This window comes from Microtus oregoni, unplaced genomic scaffold (genome assembly GCF_018167655.1).
Source record: "Microtus oregoni isolate MIOR12 unplaced genomic scaffold, Mior012 000009F_ref0000495, whole genome shotgun sequence".
NCBI classification, from domain to species: Eukaryota; Metazoa; Chordata; class Mammalia; order Rodentia; family Cricetidae; genus Microtus; species Microtus oregoni.
In genome coordinates, this window is record NW_024543068.1 from 13,493,549 (window position 1) to 13,510,880 (window position 17,332).

Here is a 17,332-nt window from a genome sequence, read left to right on the forward strand (position 1 = left end):
GGCCTTTGCTTCCGGCACCCTAGAACTGTATAGATGGTTGTGAACCACAGTGTGGGTGCTGGGAATCAGAACCCAGGTCCTCTGCAAGAGCAACAAGTATTCTTATCCATTGAGCCATCTCTCCAGACCCATTTTGTTGTTGTTATTGTTGTTGGTTTGTTTTTCAAGACAGGATTTCTCTCTGTAGCACTGACTGTCCTGAATTCACAGGCCTCACACTCAGAGATCCTCCTGCCTCTGCCTCCACCCAGCTTGCTTGTTGTTTGTTTTTGTTTTGATGAGGTGCTTTATTGAAGTGAGAGAAAACTAACAAATGCAAGTGTTTTATAAAACTGAGGGTGTCTCATTTGGTGCATAAGAATTTTGTATTCGCCGGGCGGTGGTGGCGCACGCCTTTAATCCCAGCACTCAGGAGGCAGAGGCAGGCGGATCTCTGTGAGTTCGAGACCAGCCTGATCTACAAGAGCTAGTTCCAGGACAGGCTCCAAAACCACAGAGAAACCCTGTCTTGAAAAACCAAAAAGAAAAAAAAAAAGAATTTTGTATTCACAACCCAGTCCAGAAAATGGCCTGTGGAACTAGACAGAGTTCTCAAAAGAATAAATGCAAGTGGCCGGTAGATATCTAAAACACTGTTCAGCGGCTTTAACTACCAGAGAAAAGCAATACTTCTGAGGTTCCGTTTCATGCTGTCAGGATAGCTGTCATCCAGGAAACAAACGCTGATGAGGATGTAGAGAAGGGGGAACTTTTATTCTACATTGGTCGGACCGTAAAACTGTTGCAGTCACTTCGAAAATCCATGCAGGGGTTTCTCGAAAAGCTAAAAATAGAGCCACCATATTCCCAACTTTATCATTCCTGGGCATATACCCAAAAGACTGTATGTCCTGCTACAGGGATACCTGTATGTCCACGCTCACTACTCTTCTGTTTACGACAGGTAGGACATGGAACCAACCTAAATGTTCACCAACTCACGACTGAGATGAAAATTTGATACGTTTGCACAGTGAAATTTTACTAAACTCTAAGGAAAAATGAAACTTTCAGGTAAATAGATGGGTCTAGAAAATATTATACTGAGTAGGGTAACCCAGGCCCAGAAAGACAAATGCCACATAGTCTTTCTCCTATGTGGACCTAAGTTTAGCTTTGAATTGTTAGAGGTCAGTGTTCAACTTGGAGCACCTGTAGAGACTGGGAAGCTAGAAAATGGCCATTAAGGATTGGAAGAAGTGGCCTTAAGAGAGGGGTATGTTGGATCACATGTGATACCAAAGCATTTACTGGGGGCAGAAAGGTTTACCTTGGCTTTGGGGTAGGGACGATGGGGGAGAAGAGGGAGTTGAGGCATTTACCTAATTATTCTTTACCAATCAAAACTCGGGAGTCAGCCGGGCAGTGGTGGCGCACGCCTTTAATCCCAGCACTCGGGAGACAGAGGCAGGCGGATCTCTGTGAGTTCGAGACCAGCCTGGTCTACAAGAGCTAGTTCCAGGACAGGCTCCAAAACCACAGAGAAATTCTGTCTCGAAAAAAACCACAAAAAAAAAAAAAAAAAAAAAAAACAACTCGGGAGTCAGATATTGAGGTAAGAACCTGAATGATCAAAGAAGCAACCAGTGACCTCCTATCGCTGTCTCATCCATTTGAAAAGGACTGAAATCCTCTCTAAACCCTGCATTACTACTTCCTGTCTCTCTATCTGTCCTCCAAAACCTCTATGCTTAATTTTGGTCAGCTAGTGGTTAGCTCTACCGTCTGACTCAAAGCAAAGTTTATTGTCAGAATGTAATCAAAGTATCATGACACAACAGGAAGTAAAGGGGTGGGGCTAACCAAAACTAATGATACATGGAAAGGTAGTTTCTAAGTCAATTTTAAAATATATGATTTTTGGTTGTTTTTTGCGGGGGGGGGTTGGGTTTTTTTGTTTGTTTGTTTGTTTGTTTTTTAGTTTTTTCGAGACAGGGTTTGTCTGTAGCTTTGGAGCCTGTCCTGGAACTAGCTCTTGTAGACCAGGCTGGCCTCGAACTCACAGAAATACGCCTGCCTCTGCCTCCCAAGTGCTGGGATTAAAGGCATGCGCCACCACCGCCTGGCGAATATGTTTTTAACAAGGGTCTGAAGGGAGGTTACCTGTATGTGGATAATGATACTTCTAAAAGCCATAATAGAAATTCCAGGGCCACGTCTAGGATACCTCCTCATGACCTGTCGGCCACAGAGGCACAGGGGCCCCTAAAACAACACAGGCTGTTGCCATTGCTCTCGGTTCCCTACCAGAACTAGATGTTAGATATTCCTGAAGAAACCACACAGTTTGGCTGCAGGGAATATAGATACCTAGCTGGAACTGAGCCGGGAGTTTCTTCAGTGCTGGCTAGCATCCAGGGTATTGGAAAGTACTACATGGGCTGTTTGGGGAGAGAAGTCACCAACAGTCACACAACGGTGAACCCTGCAAGCCACGTCATCAACTTGGCAGCAATCGGCATCAATGAAGCAACAGTGGTATGACTAGTTTGAAAATAACCATCTGCTTTCTGATTGGATTCTAGGCTTGCCCCCACCGGAGGAATTGATGACTGGTACCACAAACTCAGTGAAAAGTCTGTGGCTGGAGAGGTCGTAAGCCCTGGGGGAGAACCTGCGGCTGCCGTTCTGCTATAGGAACATGATGTCAAACTGCCTCCTGAATGTTTTTGTTTCTGTCTGTAGACTAATGATCCTCTCGGTCTCAGGCAGAGTAGCTTCACTTTGGAGAGGGTGGCAGGTAACCCAGATTCGTCACTGGCCAGAGAGCCGAGACTAAATGCCCGTGGAGAGCTCAGTCCTAAACTGGGCATCTGTATAAAGCCCCTTCAAGGTTCAGGGGACGTGATGGAAGAGACAGCAGAAGAAAGTAAGACCCAGAGTTAGGAAGGAGTTCCATGAAAATGGCCGTGGAGAGCTCAGTCCTAAACTGGGCATCTGTATAAAGCCCCTTCAAGGTTCAGGGGACGTGATGGAAGAGACAGCAGAAGAAAGTAAGACCCAGAGTTGGGAAGGAGTTCCGTGAAAGACTGGCGTCTAGATGTGACATGGGTACTGCACCTATGAACTCATGGTCACTGGCACACAAGACCTGCTGAAGACTGGGTCCATCAATATCCCGGCACGTTTGGGGGTTTCCTAAACCCCCGTGTTGTAGTGAGAGCTACCATTGCTGTGAAGAATCACCATGACTAAAGCACAATGGGGCGGAAAGGATTTATTGGGTATAGTGGTATATTATTTGTGTTTTTTAATAAATAAAGCTTGCCTGAAGACCATAACACAAAACAATCACACTAGTCAGTCATACAGGCCAGGCAGTGGTGGCACATACCTTTAATCCCAGCAGCCATACTAGTTAGCCATAGAGACCAGGCGGTGATGATGCCTGCCTTTGTTTTTTTGTTTGTTTATTTGTTTTTGTTGGGTTTTTTTTTTTTTGAGACAGGGTTTCTCTGTGTAACAGTCCTAGCTGTCCCGGAACTAGATCTTGTAGACCAGGCTGGCCTTGAACCCACAGAGATCTGCCTGCCTCTGCCTTCCAGGTGCTGGGATTAAAGACATGTGCCACCACCGCCCAGTATGGTGCATGCCTTTAATGCCAGCACTAGAGAGGAATGTAAAAGGGGATGAGAAAGGAACTCTCTCTCTCTCTTTCAGTCTGAAGATTTCATAGAGGTAGGCACTCTCTAGTGGCTTAGCTGCTTTTCTTTTCTGATCTTCAGGTTGAACCCAAATATTTGTCTCCTGATTTCTATTATTCATGTTACAATTTGGTTTACTCTTCCACACCACTGTTCATCATCAAAGAAAGTCAGGACAGGAACTTAAGCAGCACAGGAACCTGGAGGCAGAAGCTGAATGATGCAGAAGCCAGGAGGGAGACTGTTTACTGGCTTGCTCTGTCTGCTTTCTTATAGAAAATTGGATCAACAGCCCAGGGATGGTACCACCCACAATGGGCGGGGCCCTCCCCCATTGATCACTAATTAAGAAAATGCCTTACAGGCTTACAGTTTATTCTCTAAAATATGCATCAGTCTAAAGGCTTTAACTGTGATTGACCTTTCTCTGGTGAAGAGTTAAATACTCTTCCCTTGTTCTGGAAAGGAAACATTCAATAACTTGGATAAAAGAATAACTTAGTTGCAAGTTTCAACAAACAACAACAAGCCAGATTTAGAAAAAGAGAGACTACCAGAACTTGAAGAGAGGCCTTGAAAATTTTGCTTGCAGACAAAAGCAAAGGAAAAATGAGAAGGCAGCAAGAAAATACTCAAGATCTCTAAGACAGCACTAAATGATCAGCGTCAAGTTTCTTGTAGTAAGTTACTTCTGTAATCCTAGAATTTGGGAGGCTGAGTTAAGAGGAGTTCTGTGAGTTCAAGGTCAGTCTATGCTATATGGGGCATTTTAGACTGGCTCTGATATAGAGTGAGACCCTGTCTCAAGAAAATAAATAGTGCCGGCTGAATGGCTACGGTAAGGCACTTACTGCACAAGCCTGGTGTCTTAAATTCAATCCTTGAATGCCGTGGGATAATCCCTATGTATTCTGTGAATATAGTTTACTCTTATTGGTTAATAATAAAGCTGATTGTCCTATAGCAAGGCAGAATAAAATTAGGCAGGAAAACTAAACTCAGAATGATTGAATAAAGAAGGGGAGACTTGGAGGAGTAGGAAGACAGACAGAGAATGAGTCAGACATACAAAATGGGATAGAGATAAAGGCCACCAGCCTCAGAGTAGTACATGGATTAATAGAAATGGGTTAAGTTGTAAGAGCCAGTTAGTAATAAGCCTGAGCGATTGGCCAAGCATTTTATAATTAATATTAGCTTCTGTGTGTTTATTTGGGATTGGGCAGTCAGGACAAAAAACTCCATTTACACCTGAATCCACAGTGGAAAGGGAGAACAAACTCCCAAACATTGTCTTCTGACCTTCACACAAGCATCATGGCTTGCATGCCCAAGTTATATATATGTATGCCATACACACATATACACAATAATAATAAATAATAAGAGTAAAACAGTTAAATGATCAGGTGACTGATTGGCATACCCAAGGAAGAATATCATCATAGAAAAATTGATTCACTGAAACAACAGAGGGAAAGTTCTCAAAGCTTGGGAAAGACAGAGGTCCCCAGGTAGAGGTGGCACTTGGAACCCCAAATAAACACAAAGAAAAGAATCCCTCCACATTGTCTTACCAGTGTCACTCCCTTCCACAGCCCTTATCGCGAGTCTTCCTAGATATAAACAATCTGGCAGCGTGCCGACATAGCCCACACAAGGACCTGTACAGCTGTGGTGCCTGCAAACATGCTTTTCCTCCCTGATGTTATAATAGTGGGGGACATCTGCTTAGGACCTCAGACTTGCCTCCCTGGGAGTGGGTTGACAATTGTGGTGGTTTGGAAGAAAATGGCCCCCCAAAGGGAGTGGCACTATCAGGAGGTGTGGCCTCATTGGAGGAAGTGTGTCCCTGTAGCAGTGGGCCTTGAGGTTTCCTATGCTCAGGGTACCATCCAGTACCTCAGTTGGCTTCCTGTTGCCTGCAAACATAGGACTCTCAGCTTCTACTCCAGCAACATGTCTGCTTTCACACAGCCATGCTCCTCGTCATGATGATAATGGGCTGAACCTCTGAAACTGGAAGTGAGTCACTCCTGTTAAATGTTTTCTTTATAAGAGTTGCCATGGTCACAGTGTCTCTTCACGGCAATAGAAGCCCTAACTAAGATAACACCTAAGGTTTGGAACATGGGAGTAAGCACTGTCCTGCTGAAGGCATTGGAGTCCTATCTCCTTCTTTACATCCCTTGTCCTTAGAGGAGGACACTGCCATTCAGAGAGGTTCGTTTAAATGGAAGGTATGATTTTCCACACAGCCACTGTCTGCCTGGGTGCAAAGACATTTTCCTGCTAATCCTGTTGTTGGCTCACTTCCCAGAGCTTTGTGCAGAAGTTACCCAGTAGAGAGCCTGCCATGAACTTTATCCTACTTCTAACTCACCCCAAATGTTAGCTAGAGTAACTCTATCAGGTGCTACCCTGGTGACTTGTTTACTGATGTAATGTTAGGAAATCACGCGGATGTCTGACCAGGTACCAGGGTCAACCATTTGTCATATGGACAGAGTGGAACGTTGGCTTACACCAATGTTTGAGGGAAACAGAGCGCCAGCTCTTTTCATCTTAGTGAAGAGCAAACTACAAAAAGTAAAAGCCCACCTCAAGCAGATTTAAAGGCCTCCTTTGCTCATTCCTGACTCCCTGTCTGCGGCTATTCTTGTGTCTCCCAGAATCAGGCTCCTGGTGACCTCCACAGTCTCATCCAACAGTAACCAGGTTCCTAATTCCCATTCCAGGAGAGAGCCCTGTAAGACTTTCTCTCCTAACTCAGTCTTGTCAATTTGTCCTTCTGCCTTCATCCTAGGGGTTCACATAGTCTAGAATCCCAGGAGGCAGGCTGTGTGTGCCATAGATATTCCACACAGTCGCTGGGCCTCTTCTCAGTACCCTCAGTAGCTCTGGTAGCCTTCACCTGCTACACCCTCTCCTCCCGGACACTCTGGGACAAATTGGGAAGGACTAGACAAATGTGTCCTTCAGCATCCTGTGGGAGTGGGGAGCTCAGGAATGAGAGCGAGGTGAGGAGGAGGTTCACTGGTGCTCACATCTGTCCAGCTTTCTCTCTGTACAGCCAGAAAACCAACAGCAAACACAACGCACTTGGCCCACATCTCCCTACCTCTAGCTCTAAATTGTCTCCCTAGGTAGACCTTCCTCTTACCTTATCAGGGTTTTCTACCATTCCAAGCCTTCTGCCTTCAAGCTGATCCAGAAAGACTTGGATCTGCCCTTGCCTTGCCAAAGCTCACGTCTCTCCTTACATTTAGATGAGCCTCCTTTGAAAAACACGCAGTACAGAGTTCCACTTGAACTTGGAGCCAGGAAACACATTTTTCCAGCCTTGTCAGTTTGTGGAGGAAATATCTGATGCCCTGATCACCACTAGCGGAGAAAGAATTTCAATCTAGATGTTCCACTGAGTGATGGCTCTTCTTCTTTCCCATCAAGCAGACATAGCCGATTTTTAGATCATTGCTGTCTGCGTTTCTGTCCTGCCCGGTTCCCGCAATCGTTAAGTCCCAAAGAAATCACACAGAGGCCTACATTAGTTATAAACTGATTGGCCCATTAGCTCAGGCTTCTTATTAACTCTTATAACTTCTAATAGCCCATTATTCTTATCTGTGTTAGCCACATGGCTCAGTACCTTTTTCAGCGAGGCAGTCACATTTTGCTTCTTCTGTGGCAGGCTCACAACTGCAGAAGGAACTTCCTTCTTCCCAAAATTCTCCTGTTCTCATTGACCCATCTAGACTTCCTGCCTGGCTACTGGCCAATCAGTGTTTATTTAAAATATAATTGACAGAATATAGACCATGGTCCCAGATCATCTTGTCAAATGCCACATCAAAATGTCAGTCTGATCATCAAATGCAAATGGGAAAGGAAAGGAAAAGAATCACATTTTCCTAACTGACTTTAGCAGAAAATTGTCCCAGCAGGTGCGTGTCGAGGTTAGACATCTAACAGAATGGCTAGGTGTCCCTGCCTGTTTTAGAAATACTTTATTTTCTCCCCCCCCCCCCCCACAAAACTTAATAGCTTATTTTTATAAGTCAGTGAGTGGAAGTTGCCAAACCTTAAAATTATCGTGTCCCTAGACAGGTTTTTCTAGAAAGGGGAGTCTCCTTCACTCAGATCACCCAATGGAAGGTGATGCCTTCTTAAGTGAAACATTTGACACATCCACTGACTCTCAGCACTCAGGTGATGTAGGAAGCCCCTCTGCACGCTGTGGATATTTTATTACCATTGGTTAAGAAAGAAGCTGCTTTGGCCTAAGGCAGGGAAGAATAGAGCTAGACAGGAAAGCTAAACTGTGTATAAGGAGAAAGAAGGTAGAATCAAGGGAGAGGCAAGCAGCTTCCGGAGAAGCAAGATGTGAAGTAATAAGTAACGAGAACTGTTGTAAGACGTAAACTAATAGAAACAGGCTAATGTAAGTTGTAAGAGGTAGTTAATAGTAAGCCTGAGCTAATAGACCAAACAGTATTAATTAACATTAAGCCTCTGAGTGGTTATTTTAAAAGTAGTTGTGGGGCCAGGTGGGATGAGAAATCTCCAGTTATTATGCTTTTAATCCCAGCACCTGAGGTAAATGCATGGATTTTGAGTTCTGTGAGTTTGAGGCCAGTCTGGTCTACACAGTGAGGTCTAGTACTGTCAGGGCTGTATAAAGAGAGCCTGTCTCAAAAAACAAACAAACAAACAAACAGAAAGAATGTAGGTATAAATTAATTCATGGGTTAATCAATGAAGGAATCAGAAACGATCAATGTAACTTCTTCATAGATGGGGAGAGAGGCAGGAACAGAATGAGAAACTGAAAAAAGCCAAGTGGAATCTATATTTCATTGGTCATTTAAATGCTTGCTACTTCATGATTTCTTGGTTGAAGGATATTAGAAATTTCCAAGGCAAAAGCAGCAGAGGGACAAAGCTGAACTTCGATAATACACATATCAGACATAAATGAAGGGTGGCTCCTACACACATGTGCATCTGTGGACATTCAAGGGCATGCACACACACACACACACAAATGAATAAAAATAAAATACATCTTAAAAATAAAGAAAGAAAGGAAAAGCCTGAGTGTTAGAAACTGAAGGTTTCTTGTCCCACCCAGTCCTGCAGCTGCTTTTAAAATAACCACGCAGAGACTTAATATTAATTACATACTGTTTGGCCTATTAGCTCAGGTTTATTATTAATTAACTCTTACAACATAATTAACCCATTTCTACTATTTTATATTTTACCACGAGGTTAGTGACTTGTTACCTCACATCTTGCATTTACAGTGACTGCTGGCATCTTGTTTGGACTCTGCCTTCTTCCCCCCACCATCCAGTCTCTATGTTTGGATTTCCCACCTATCACTATTCTGTCCTGCCAAAGGCCAAAGCAGTTTCTTTATTAACCAGTGGTAATAAAACATATTCACGCATACAGAGGGGAACCCTACATCTTCTCCCCTTTTCTGTCTAATTAAAAAGAAAGGTTTTAACTTTAGCATAGTAAAATCACATATAAAAAACATTATCAAGAAAGAATTACAGACAATATTTAGTCTAGTTGTATTTGAAAAAAAATTAAAGAAAATACCTATCTTTGCAAGTCTAAAGTTTCATATATAATTTATCTTTCAGCATAACTAAGGAAAACTATGATTATAACTATCTAGTCTTTAACTCCATCAAAGACCCCAGAAGGACATACTATTACCTAAGTATAAAGGAAATGCATTGTAAGCAACTTCCAAAACTCTAGAAATGACAGAGATATCTGGCTGTCTGGACAGTCACCAAAGTTCTTCTGCAATGTTGGGACATCCATCTTCGGCCTATAGGCCTAGAGTGTCCAGCAGATTTCTCAGTGAAGTAGTAAATCTGATGGACTGTCCTGCCTATCTTGGCAAAATCCATCAGTTGCTTTCTTCTGTGCACTGCAGAATGTCTGACAGACTCTTCTATTAAGCTAGAACCCTGAAGGACTGTCTCACCATGTCCAGTTTATACAGCATATTGTCAAGCACACCAAGCAAGAGCAGTTTCTTACCCAAATGGCTAGTCTCATCATATTGAAAGCAAACTCCCTAAGGAGCTTTTTTGATGCCAAGCAACCTCTTTAAGTAATTGGTGCTGCCAGAATCAGATGTGTGTCATTGTCAAGAAAAGTATGAGTCCTTAAAACATTTTAAATGCAATATTCTGTAGGTCTTTGAAGTGTTTGAAGATTACCTATCTATTTGAAATGTATCTCTGAATATCTAGAAAAGATAAGTAACAAGACTATAAGTTTGACTGTTAAAGATAACTATTAATTTGTATTTATTAACTATATATTACATTTTTAAATGAGCTGCATAAACATAATACCTTTAAAAAAAGAGTAGAAATATATTTATAGTATAACAAAAATGACCTTAAATTTGTACCAATAAACCAAAATCCATACTAATATAAAGTATTTTCAGATTAACAGTTGTTTTCTTGGTTTAAGGATTTAGATCCAATAATCTATCCTTTTTCCTCATTTCTATATCACAACCCCTTTTCTTCTTTTATTAAGAGATGGATTATGACCATTAACCATTTATGACCAACCCCCTTTACATGAATACAACTACTTATAAACAATATTTTTAGAATTTGGGCATAGTTTTCTGTGTTACTTTTTATTGATTGGGGTGTTGGTAATCTTATGGGGATCCTGAGAAAATTTAGAATTATGGTTAAATCTTGACTGTGGTAGGCTATGAGGTAGGCATCATCTCAGACAATTGTCTTGAAGCTGTTCTGGATGTTGGATCACCTAAGTCAATGCTGCCAGTGGAGACCTCTCAGGGGGTCTTACTTGATCAAATAATATTAGTCTGGAAGAAATCCACAGCGTCTCATCATTTTTGGAAACAAAAGCAGAACTTCTTTCCTAAAGCCACATATCCTTAAACCCAAATTTTGAAACCAAGATAACTTTATGTTGGTTTACTTTAGTAGCACCCACAATAAATGTCTCTCCACAATCAAATGCTCATTAACAGTCAAAAATAGTACACATAATCCAGACTCTCTGTGTATTTTCCATCTTTACGTGGCTTACTATAATGTTCTTATTATTCTATTCCCTTTTTAAGTACCTCATTATCTTTAAATTACTCTTTTACTCTATGACTATGTTTACCTTTATTCTCTCCCAAGCCTACGCATATTTGTCAAACACACTGTGACCTGTTTAGAGGCCTTTTTGTCTGAATTTGTCAGTATTGTGTATCTGTATTGTTTTATGGTCGCATGGGACAAATGGTAAAACTGCTATGTTAGCTGTACTGTTCAGCTTAGTGAATAGCACTAGTTCATGGCTCCTTCCCCTCGGTTCACTGACCATATAGTCTCATGAGAGAGGTAACAGTGAGAGTCATGCTCACCATCCCAACTCTGAGGAGTTTCTAGATCCACGCTGCCACCGAGTAGTGTGCTAATAAACACCAAATCAGTGTATGCCAGCAGGACCTCTTAAAAGAGCCACATGTCTTTGTTACTAGCAGTGAGCCAGGAAGCTGGCTCTTAAAGGAACCATGCCTCTGTTCACTGCCAGTAAACAGAGCCCACCTAGGAAAATGAAGCAGACTTGACTCTGTTTTTGTGTGTTTAGAATCCTTTTTTTGTTTAAAAAAAAAAAAAAAAGCTTTCTCTGGTTTTATGTGGAAATTCTTGTACCACATTGGGATGCCTTTTGTAACTGGAGGTTTCTTGTCCCACCTTGTCCCACAGTCACTTTTAAAACTCAGAGGCTTAATTTTAATTACATACTATTTGGTCTATTAGCTCATGCTTATTATCAACAAGCTTTTTTTTTAGATTTATTTATTATGTATACAACATTCTGCCTCGATGTATGCCTGCACGCCAGAGGAGGGCGCCAGATCTCAGTACAGATGGTTGTGAGCCACCATGTGGTTGCTGGGAATTGAACTCAGGACCTCTGGAAGAGCAGCCAGTGCTCTTAACCTCTGAGCCATCTCTCCAGCCCCCTTAACAAGCTTTTGAAACTTAAATTAAACCATTTCTATTAGTTTATGTTTTACCGTGATGCTTGTGGCTTATTACCTCACATCTTGCTTCTCCAGCTGCTGCTTACATCTCCTTTGACTCCACCTTCTTTCTCCTGGTATTCAGTTTGGCTTTCCCACTTAGCTCTATTCTTCCCTGCAACAGGCCACAGCAGCTTCTTTATTAACCAATGGTAATAAAACATATTTGCAGCATACAGAGGGGCATCCCACGTCAAGACATGCATCACCACACCTGGTGGACTTACGTTCTTTTTGATACATAATGAGTATATATATATATATATATATATATATATTTATGAGGTATGTATATACAGTGTGTAATGTTCAAATCTGTAATTGTTATACTCATTACTAAAACTATTTGTTATTTCTCCATGTTGAAAATATTAAAAATCCTTCCTTGTAACTGTTTTGAAATACACAACAGGATTTGGGAATTGGGAATTGTCTTAGTCGCTGTTATATTACTGTGAAGAGATTACATGACCTCGGCAATTCTTGAAAAAGAAAGCACTTAACTGGTGCTGGCTTACACTTTCAGAAATTTAGCCCATTATCATCATAGTAGGGAACATGGCAGCACACAAGCAGATATGGTGTTGGAGAAGTAGCTGAGAGTTCAACATCCAGTTTGGCAGGCAGCAGGAAGAAAAGACACTGGGCCTGGCTTTCAAAAGCCTGCCTCCAGTGATACACTTCCTCCAACAAGGCCACACCTCCTAATCCTTTTCAAATAGTGCCACTCCCTGATGACTAAGCATTCAAATCTATGAGCCTAGGGGGCCCTTATTGGAACCACTACAGTGCTGTGCTTCCTCTCCAGCAGCAGGGTGAGAGAGGGCTCAGTGGTTAAACACACTAGCTGCTCTCCAGGGATGAAGGTTCAAATCCCAGCAACCACACTGACGTTTACAATCATCTGTAGGTCAAGTCCCAGGGGATCAATGTCCTTTCTGCCCTCTGCAGTCACCACACATGCAGGTGGTACATAGATATACAAGCAGTCAAAACACTCTTACACACAAAATAGCAAAAAAGATGGTCTCTAGCACCAAAAAACGTATCTATGCAATAAACTATTAACTACTGTCAATCTACTATGTGCTATGGAACCCAAGAATTGTTTTTTTCTTTTTTCTTTTTCTTTTTCAAGACAGGGTTTCTCCGTGTAGCTTTGGAGCCTGTCCAGGAACTCACTCTGTAGACCAGGCTGGCCTTGAACTCACAGAGATCCGCCTGTCTCTGCCTCCCGAATGCTGGGATTAAAGGTGTATGCTGTCACTGCCTGGCAGAACCCAAGAATTTATAGTTCCTATCTAATGGTCCCCACAGTCAACCCTCTTAGTCCCCTTGCCTTAACCCTCCCAGACTCTGGCAACTAATGCTCTAGCTTCATTTTGTCACTGTGACAACTTAGGAGGAAAGGACTCAGTCAGCTGACACTTCCAGGCCACAGTCCAAGGTAAAGCATTTTTCTTTGCCCTGCCAGCTCACACACAACAAAGGACATGGAGACTTATTATTAATTATGAAAGCTTGGCCTATATTTTAGACTTGTCCCTTTAGCTCTTATAACTTAAATTAACCCATTTCTATTCATCGGTATGCTGCCGTGTGATTTGTGGCTTTTGTCTTCCATCTTGCTCTCTCTGCATCCAGCTGCAAACTTCATCTTTCTTCTTCCTGAGCTCTCTGTTCAGAAGTCCCCCCATACTGCCTACCTATTGGCCGTTTAGTTTTGTTTTGTTTTGTTTTGTTTTGTTTTTAGGATCTAACAATCAATATCTACTTTATTTTTTTCTTTTTTTTTCCTTTTTTTTCCCTTTCCTAATCTACAGGGTTTTTTTTGTTTTTTTTTAAATTTATTTATTTATTAAGGATTTCTGCCTCCTCCCCGCCCCTGCCTCCCATTTCCCTCCCCCTCCCCCGATCAAGTCCCCCTCCCTCATCTGCTTGAAGAGCAATCAGGGTTCCCTGACCTGTGGGAAGCCCAAGGACCGGCCACCTCTAACCAGGTCTAGTAAGGTGAGCATCCAAATTGCCTAGGCTCCCCCAAAGCCAGTACGTGCAGTAGGATCAAAAACCCACTGCGATTGTTCTTGAGTTCTCAGTATTCCTCATTGTCTGCTATGTTCAGCTAGTCCAGATTGGCCGTTTAGTTTTTAATGAAATCAATCACAGTGACACATTTCCACAGAGTGTAAAGGAATATTCCATAACAGTCCAGCACTCAGGGAAGTCCTAGCAAGACCTCAAGGTGTTGTGGTATTTCATTTGCATTTTAATAAATGTAGCTTGCCTGAGGATCAGAAAAGTAAAACAGTCACACTGGCCAGCCTTACAGACCAGGCAGCAATGACACACACTTTTAATCCCAGTAGCCACACTAGCTGCCACGGAAACCAGGAGGTAGTGGTGCACACTTTTGATCCCAGAACTAAAGAGGGTTTTAAGATGGGAGGAGACAGCTCTCAGACACAGTCTCATCCTGAGGTTTCCGGGAGGCAGGATCGCCATTGAGATGGAGGTAAGAGCCAGTGGCTGGCTGCTTTGCTTTTCTGGTCTCCAGGTTGAACCCTAATATCTGAGTTTTTATGAATCGTGCATCATCAAGGCAGGAGCCTGAAGCAGATAGCGTAGGGGCAATGCTGCCTGAAGGCTCACTCTGTGGCTTGGTCTCTGGCTCACGCTTAGTGGGTTCTTAACCAAGCCACCCCATCCAGATCCGGGTCTTAATTTCTGAAGGCTCTCATGTATTCGACACTTTAAACGTTTAAATTATTTATTTGCATATGGGGGCCGGTATGTGCCATAGGGCTCAGGTGGAAAGCAGAAGACAAGTGGCAGGAACCGGTTCTCTCCTGCTTTGTGGGTTTCAGGGATTGAACGCAGGTTGACAGGCTTAGCAGCCAGTACCTTGCCCCAATGAATCATCTCATGCAGTGCCTTTATTAAACAAGTTTCTGAGGCCGGAGAGACGACTCAACAATTAAGAGCATGTGTTGCTCTCACAGAGGAGCAGAATTTAGCCCCCAGCACCCAAGTTGAGTGACAGACACACCATCATCACCTGTATCTCCGGCTCCAGGGGTCTGAAGTTGTTGTGGGATATTATTTTTAAAACGTGTTACATCTGTTTATACTGTGGAACATTTGTTTCAATGATGCAAAGATGTGTTGCATTCTTTTTATGATGCATTTGTTTAACTCTGTGACATTATGATACTTGCCTGTCTTACATACCTGAATGGTCTCCTAAAGAGCTGAACGGCGACAGCTGGGCGGGGAGAAAGGCTAGGCAGGGCTGATAGGCAAAGAAAATACATGGGGCCGGGCGGTGGTGGCGCACGCCTTTAATCCCAGCACTCGGGAGGCAGAGGCAGGCGGATCTCTGTGAGTTTGAGACCAGCCTGGTCTACAAGAGCTAGTTCCAGGATAGGCTCCAAAACCACAGAGAAACCCTGTCTCGAAAAAACCAAAAAAAAAAAAAAAAAAAAGAAAAGAAAGAAAGAAAATACATGGAGGAGGTTATAGGCTCGTGCCTGGGCGGGATCGCCGCTGTCTGAGGGGCGCGAAGATCTGCGGAGGGAGACGGCCACAGCGTGGCGGCTGGCAGCGCGTTTGTGTCTCCTTGCCCTCTGCCTTCCTGTCGCAGCAGGGACCCCGTGGTCCCCGAGCCGCACGTCAGCCCGCAGTCCTCCCGCCCTCCTTCCTGCTTAGCCTCCGCCAGCCCGGAAGATCGCCCGGAGAACTGCTGTCCCTTGCGCCGCGCCCACCCGCCCGGCCCTGGGAATCTGTAGGACCTGAAGCTGGAATTCCCCTCGCTCCCACAGTGCAAAGACGACGCCGAGGAGTGGACTTATCCTATGAGACGAGAAATGCAGGAAGTTTTGCCTGGATTGTTCTTAGGCCCATACTCTTCTGCTATGAAAAGCAAGCTCCCTGTATTACAGAGACATGGGATAATTCGTATAATTTACATACGGCAAAACATTGAAGCAAACTTTATTAAACCAAACTTTCAACAATTATTTAGATATTTAATTTTGGATATTGCAGATAATCCAGTTGAAAACATAATACATTTTTCCACACGATGTTTATTGATGGAAGCTTACAAAACGGAGGAAAACTTCTTGTCCATGGGAATGCAGATATCTCCGGAAGTGCTGCCTTTGTTATTGCATACATCATGGAGACATTCAGGATGACGTACAGAGATGCATTTACTTATGTCCCAGAAAGGAGATTTTGTATTAATCCTAATTTTTCCACCACCTCCAGGAGTATGAAGCCATCTACCTGGCAAATTTAACAATACAGATGGTGTCACCATTCCTGATAGAAAGGGCCTTATCTGTGCATTCTGGTACCACAGGTAGTTTGAAGAGAACACATGAAGAGGATTTTGGAAACATGCAAGTGGCAGCTGCACAGAATGGCTGACCCTGAGGACTGTCACACGGATATGGATTTCTGCTTAGAAAGGAGGATATCCTAGTGATAGTCATGTAAAATGGTAAAAACACAAGTAGTTTCTTTTCAGAAACTTTATATGTTGCTTCCAGATGTGTTTCTCAGCAACTTGTTGAGCAAGACTTTAAGTTGTTGGACTTCTACAGTAGATGGCGCTGATGGGTGATGGATTTGCTTTAAAATAACAAAACAAAACAATAAAGCACTTTATAGTTTTATTGTAAACCAAGAATTTTGGACTTGCAAAAAGAGTGCAATAATGCACTCTTCATACTTGAAGTTTATTTGTATGATATAAAGTTATTACTCTAAGCAAAATGCAAGTTAGGGGATTTGCTTATAAATTTTGGATAATTTATAACAAACAAATTTCCAAATGTTTCCTAAAAACTCATTTTGTGTTATATATAGTTCATTTAAAGTAATTTTACAGTTCAATTTTCTGACGGAGCCTCTTACAGAAACAGAAACAAAATGTAGAAATATAAAAATTTTATTTTTTTAATATAATTCAGTAACTTAATTGCCATTTTATTTTTTTTTAAACTTCTTGGTCCCTTATTTTTAAATAATGATTTTAGTCAATTATCCTACTTTACTAATTTAATCTAATTAATACTTTCTTTCCAATTGCCTTTCTTATTGTAAACAAGAATAAAAGTTGTAATGATGAAAGAGGTCTTACTTTCTAGAACCAGATATTCAAAAATAAGGATAGTGTTATATTTCCACCTGCTGTTTGTTTAAGCCAAATGTTGACTTGGTCTTTTCAGAGTTGCCTAACCCTTTTCACCTTTGTCCAAGATGGTTCAAAATAGACTTTTAAGAAACCAAACCAATGTGGCACCGTTTCTTCAATGTGAAATCCCCAAAGAAAAGTGTCTTGCATCAATCAATTAAATCCTCATGACCTCTAAATTAGATAGCACTGCAAAGCTATTAACATTTTTTGTAAGTTTTTGTTTTTAAATCATAAATTAAACTAAATCTGTGAAGCTTAAAGAATTTTTTTTTTTTTTTTTTTTTGGTTTTTCGAGACAGGGTTTCTCTGTGGTTTTGGAGCCTCTCCTGGAACTAGCTCTTGTAGACC

The 17,332-nt window shown here is 42.2% G+C and overlaps 1 pseudogene; it reads left to right on the forward strand.

The window, feature by feature from the left end:
• Window positions 1–4,512: 4,512 nt before the first annotated feature.
• LOC121452471 lies at window positions 4,513–16,212 on the forward strand (annotated as a pseudogene).
• Window positions 16,213–17,332: the final 1,120 nt, after the last annotated feature.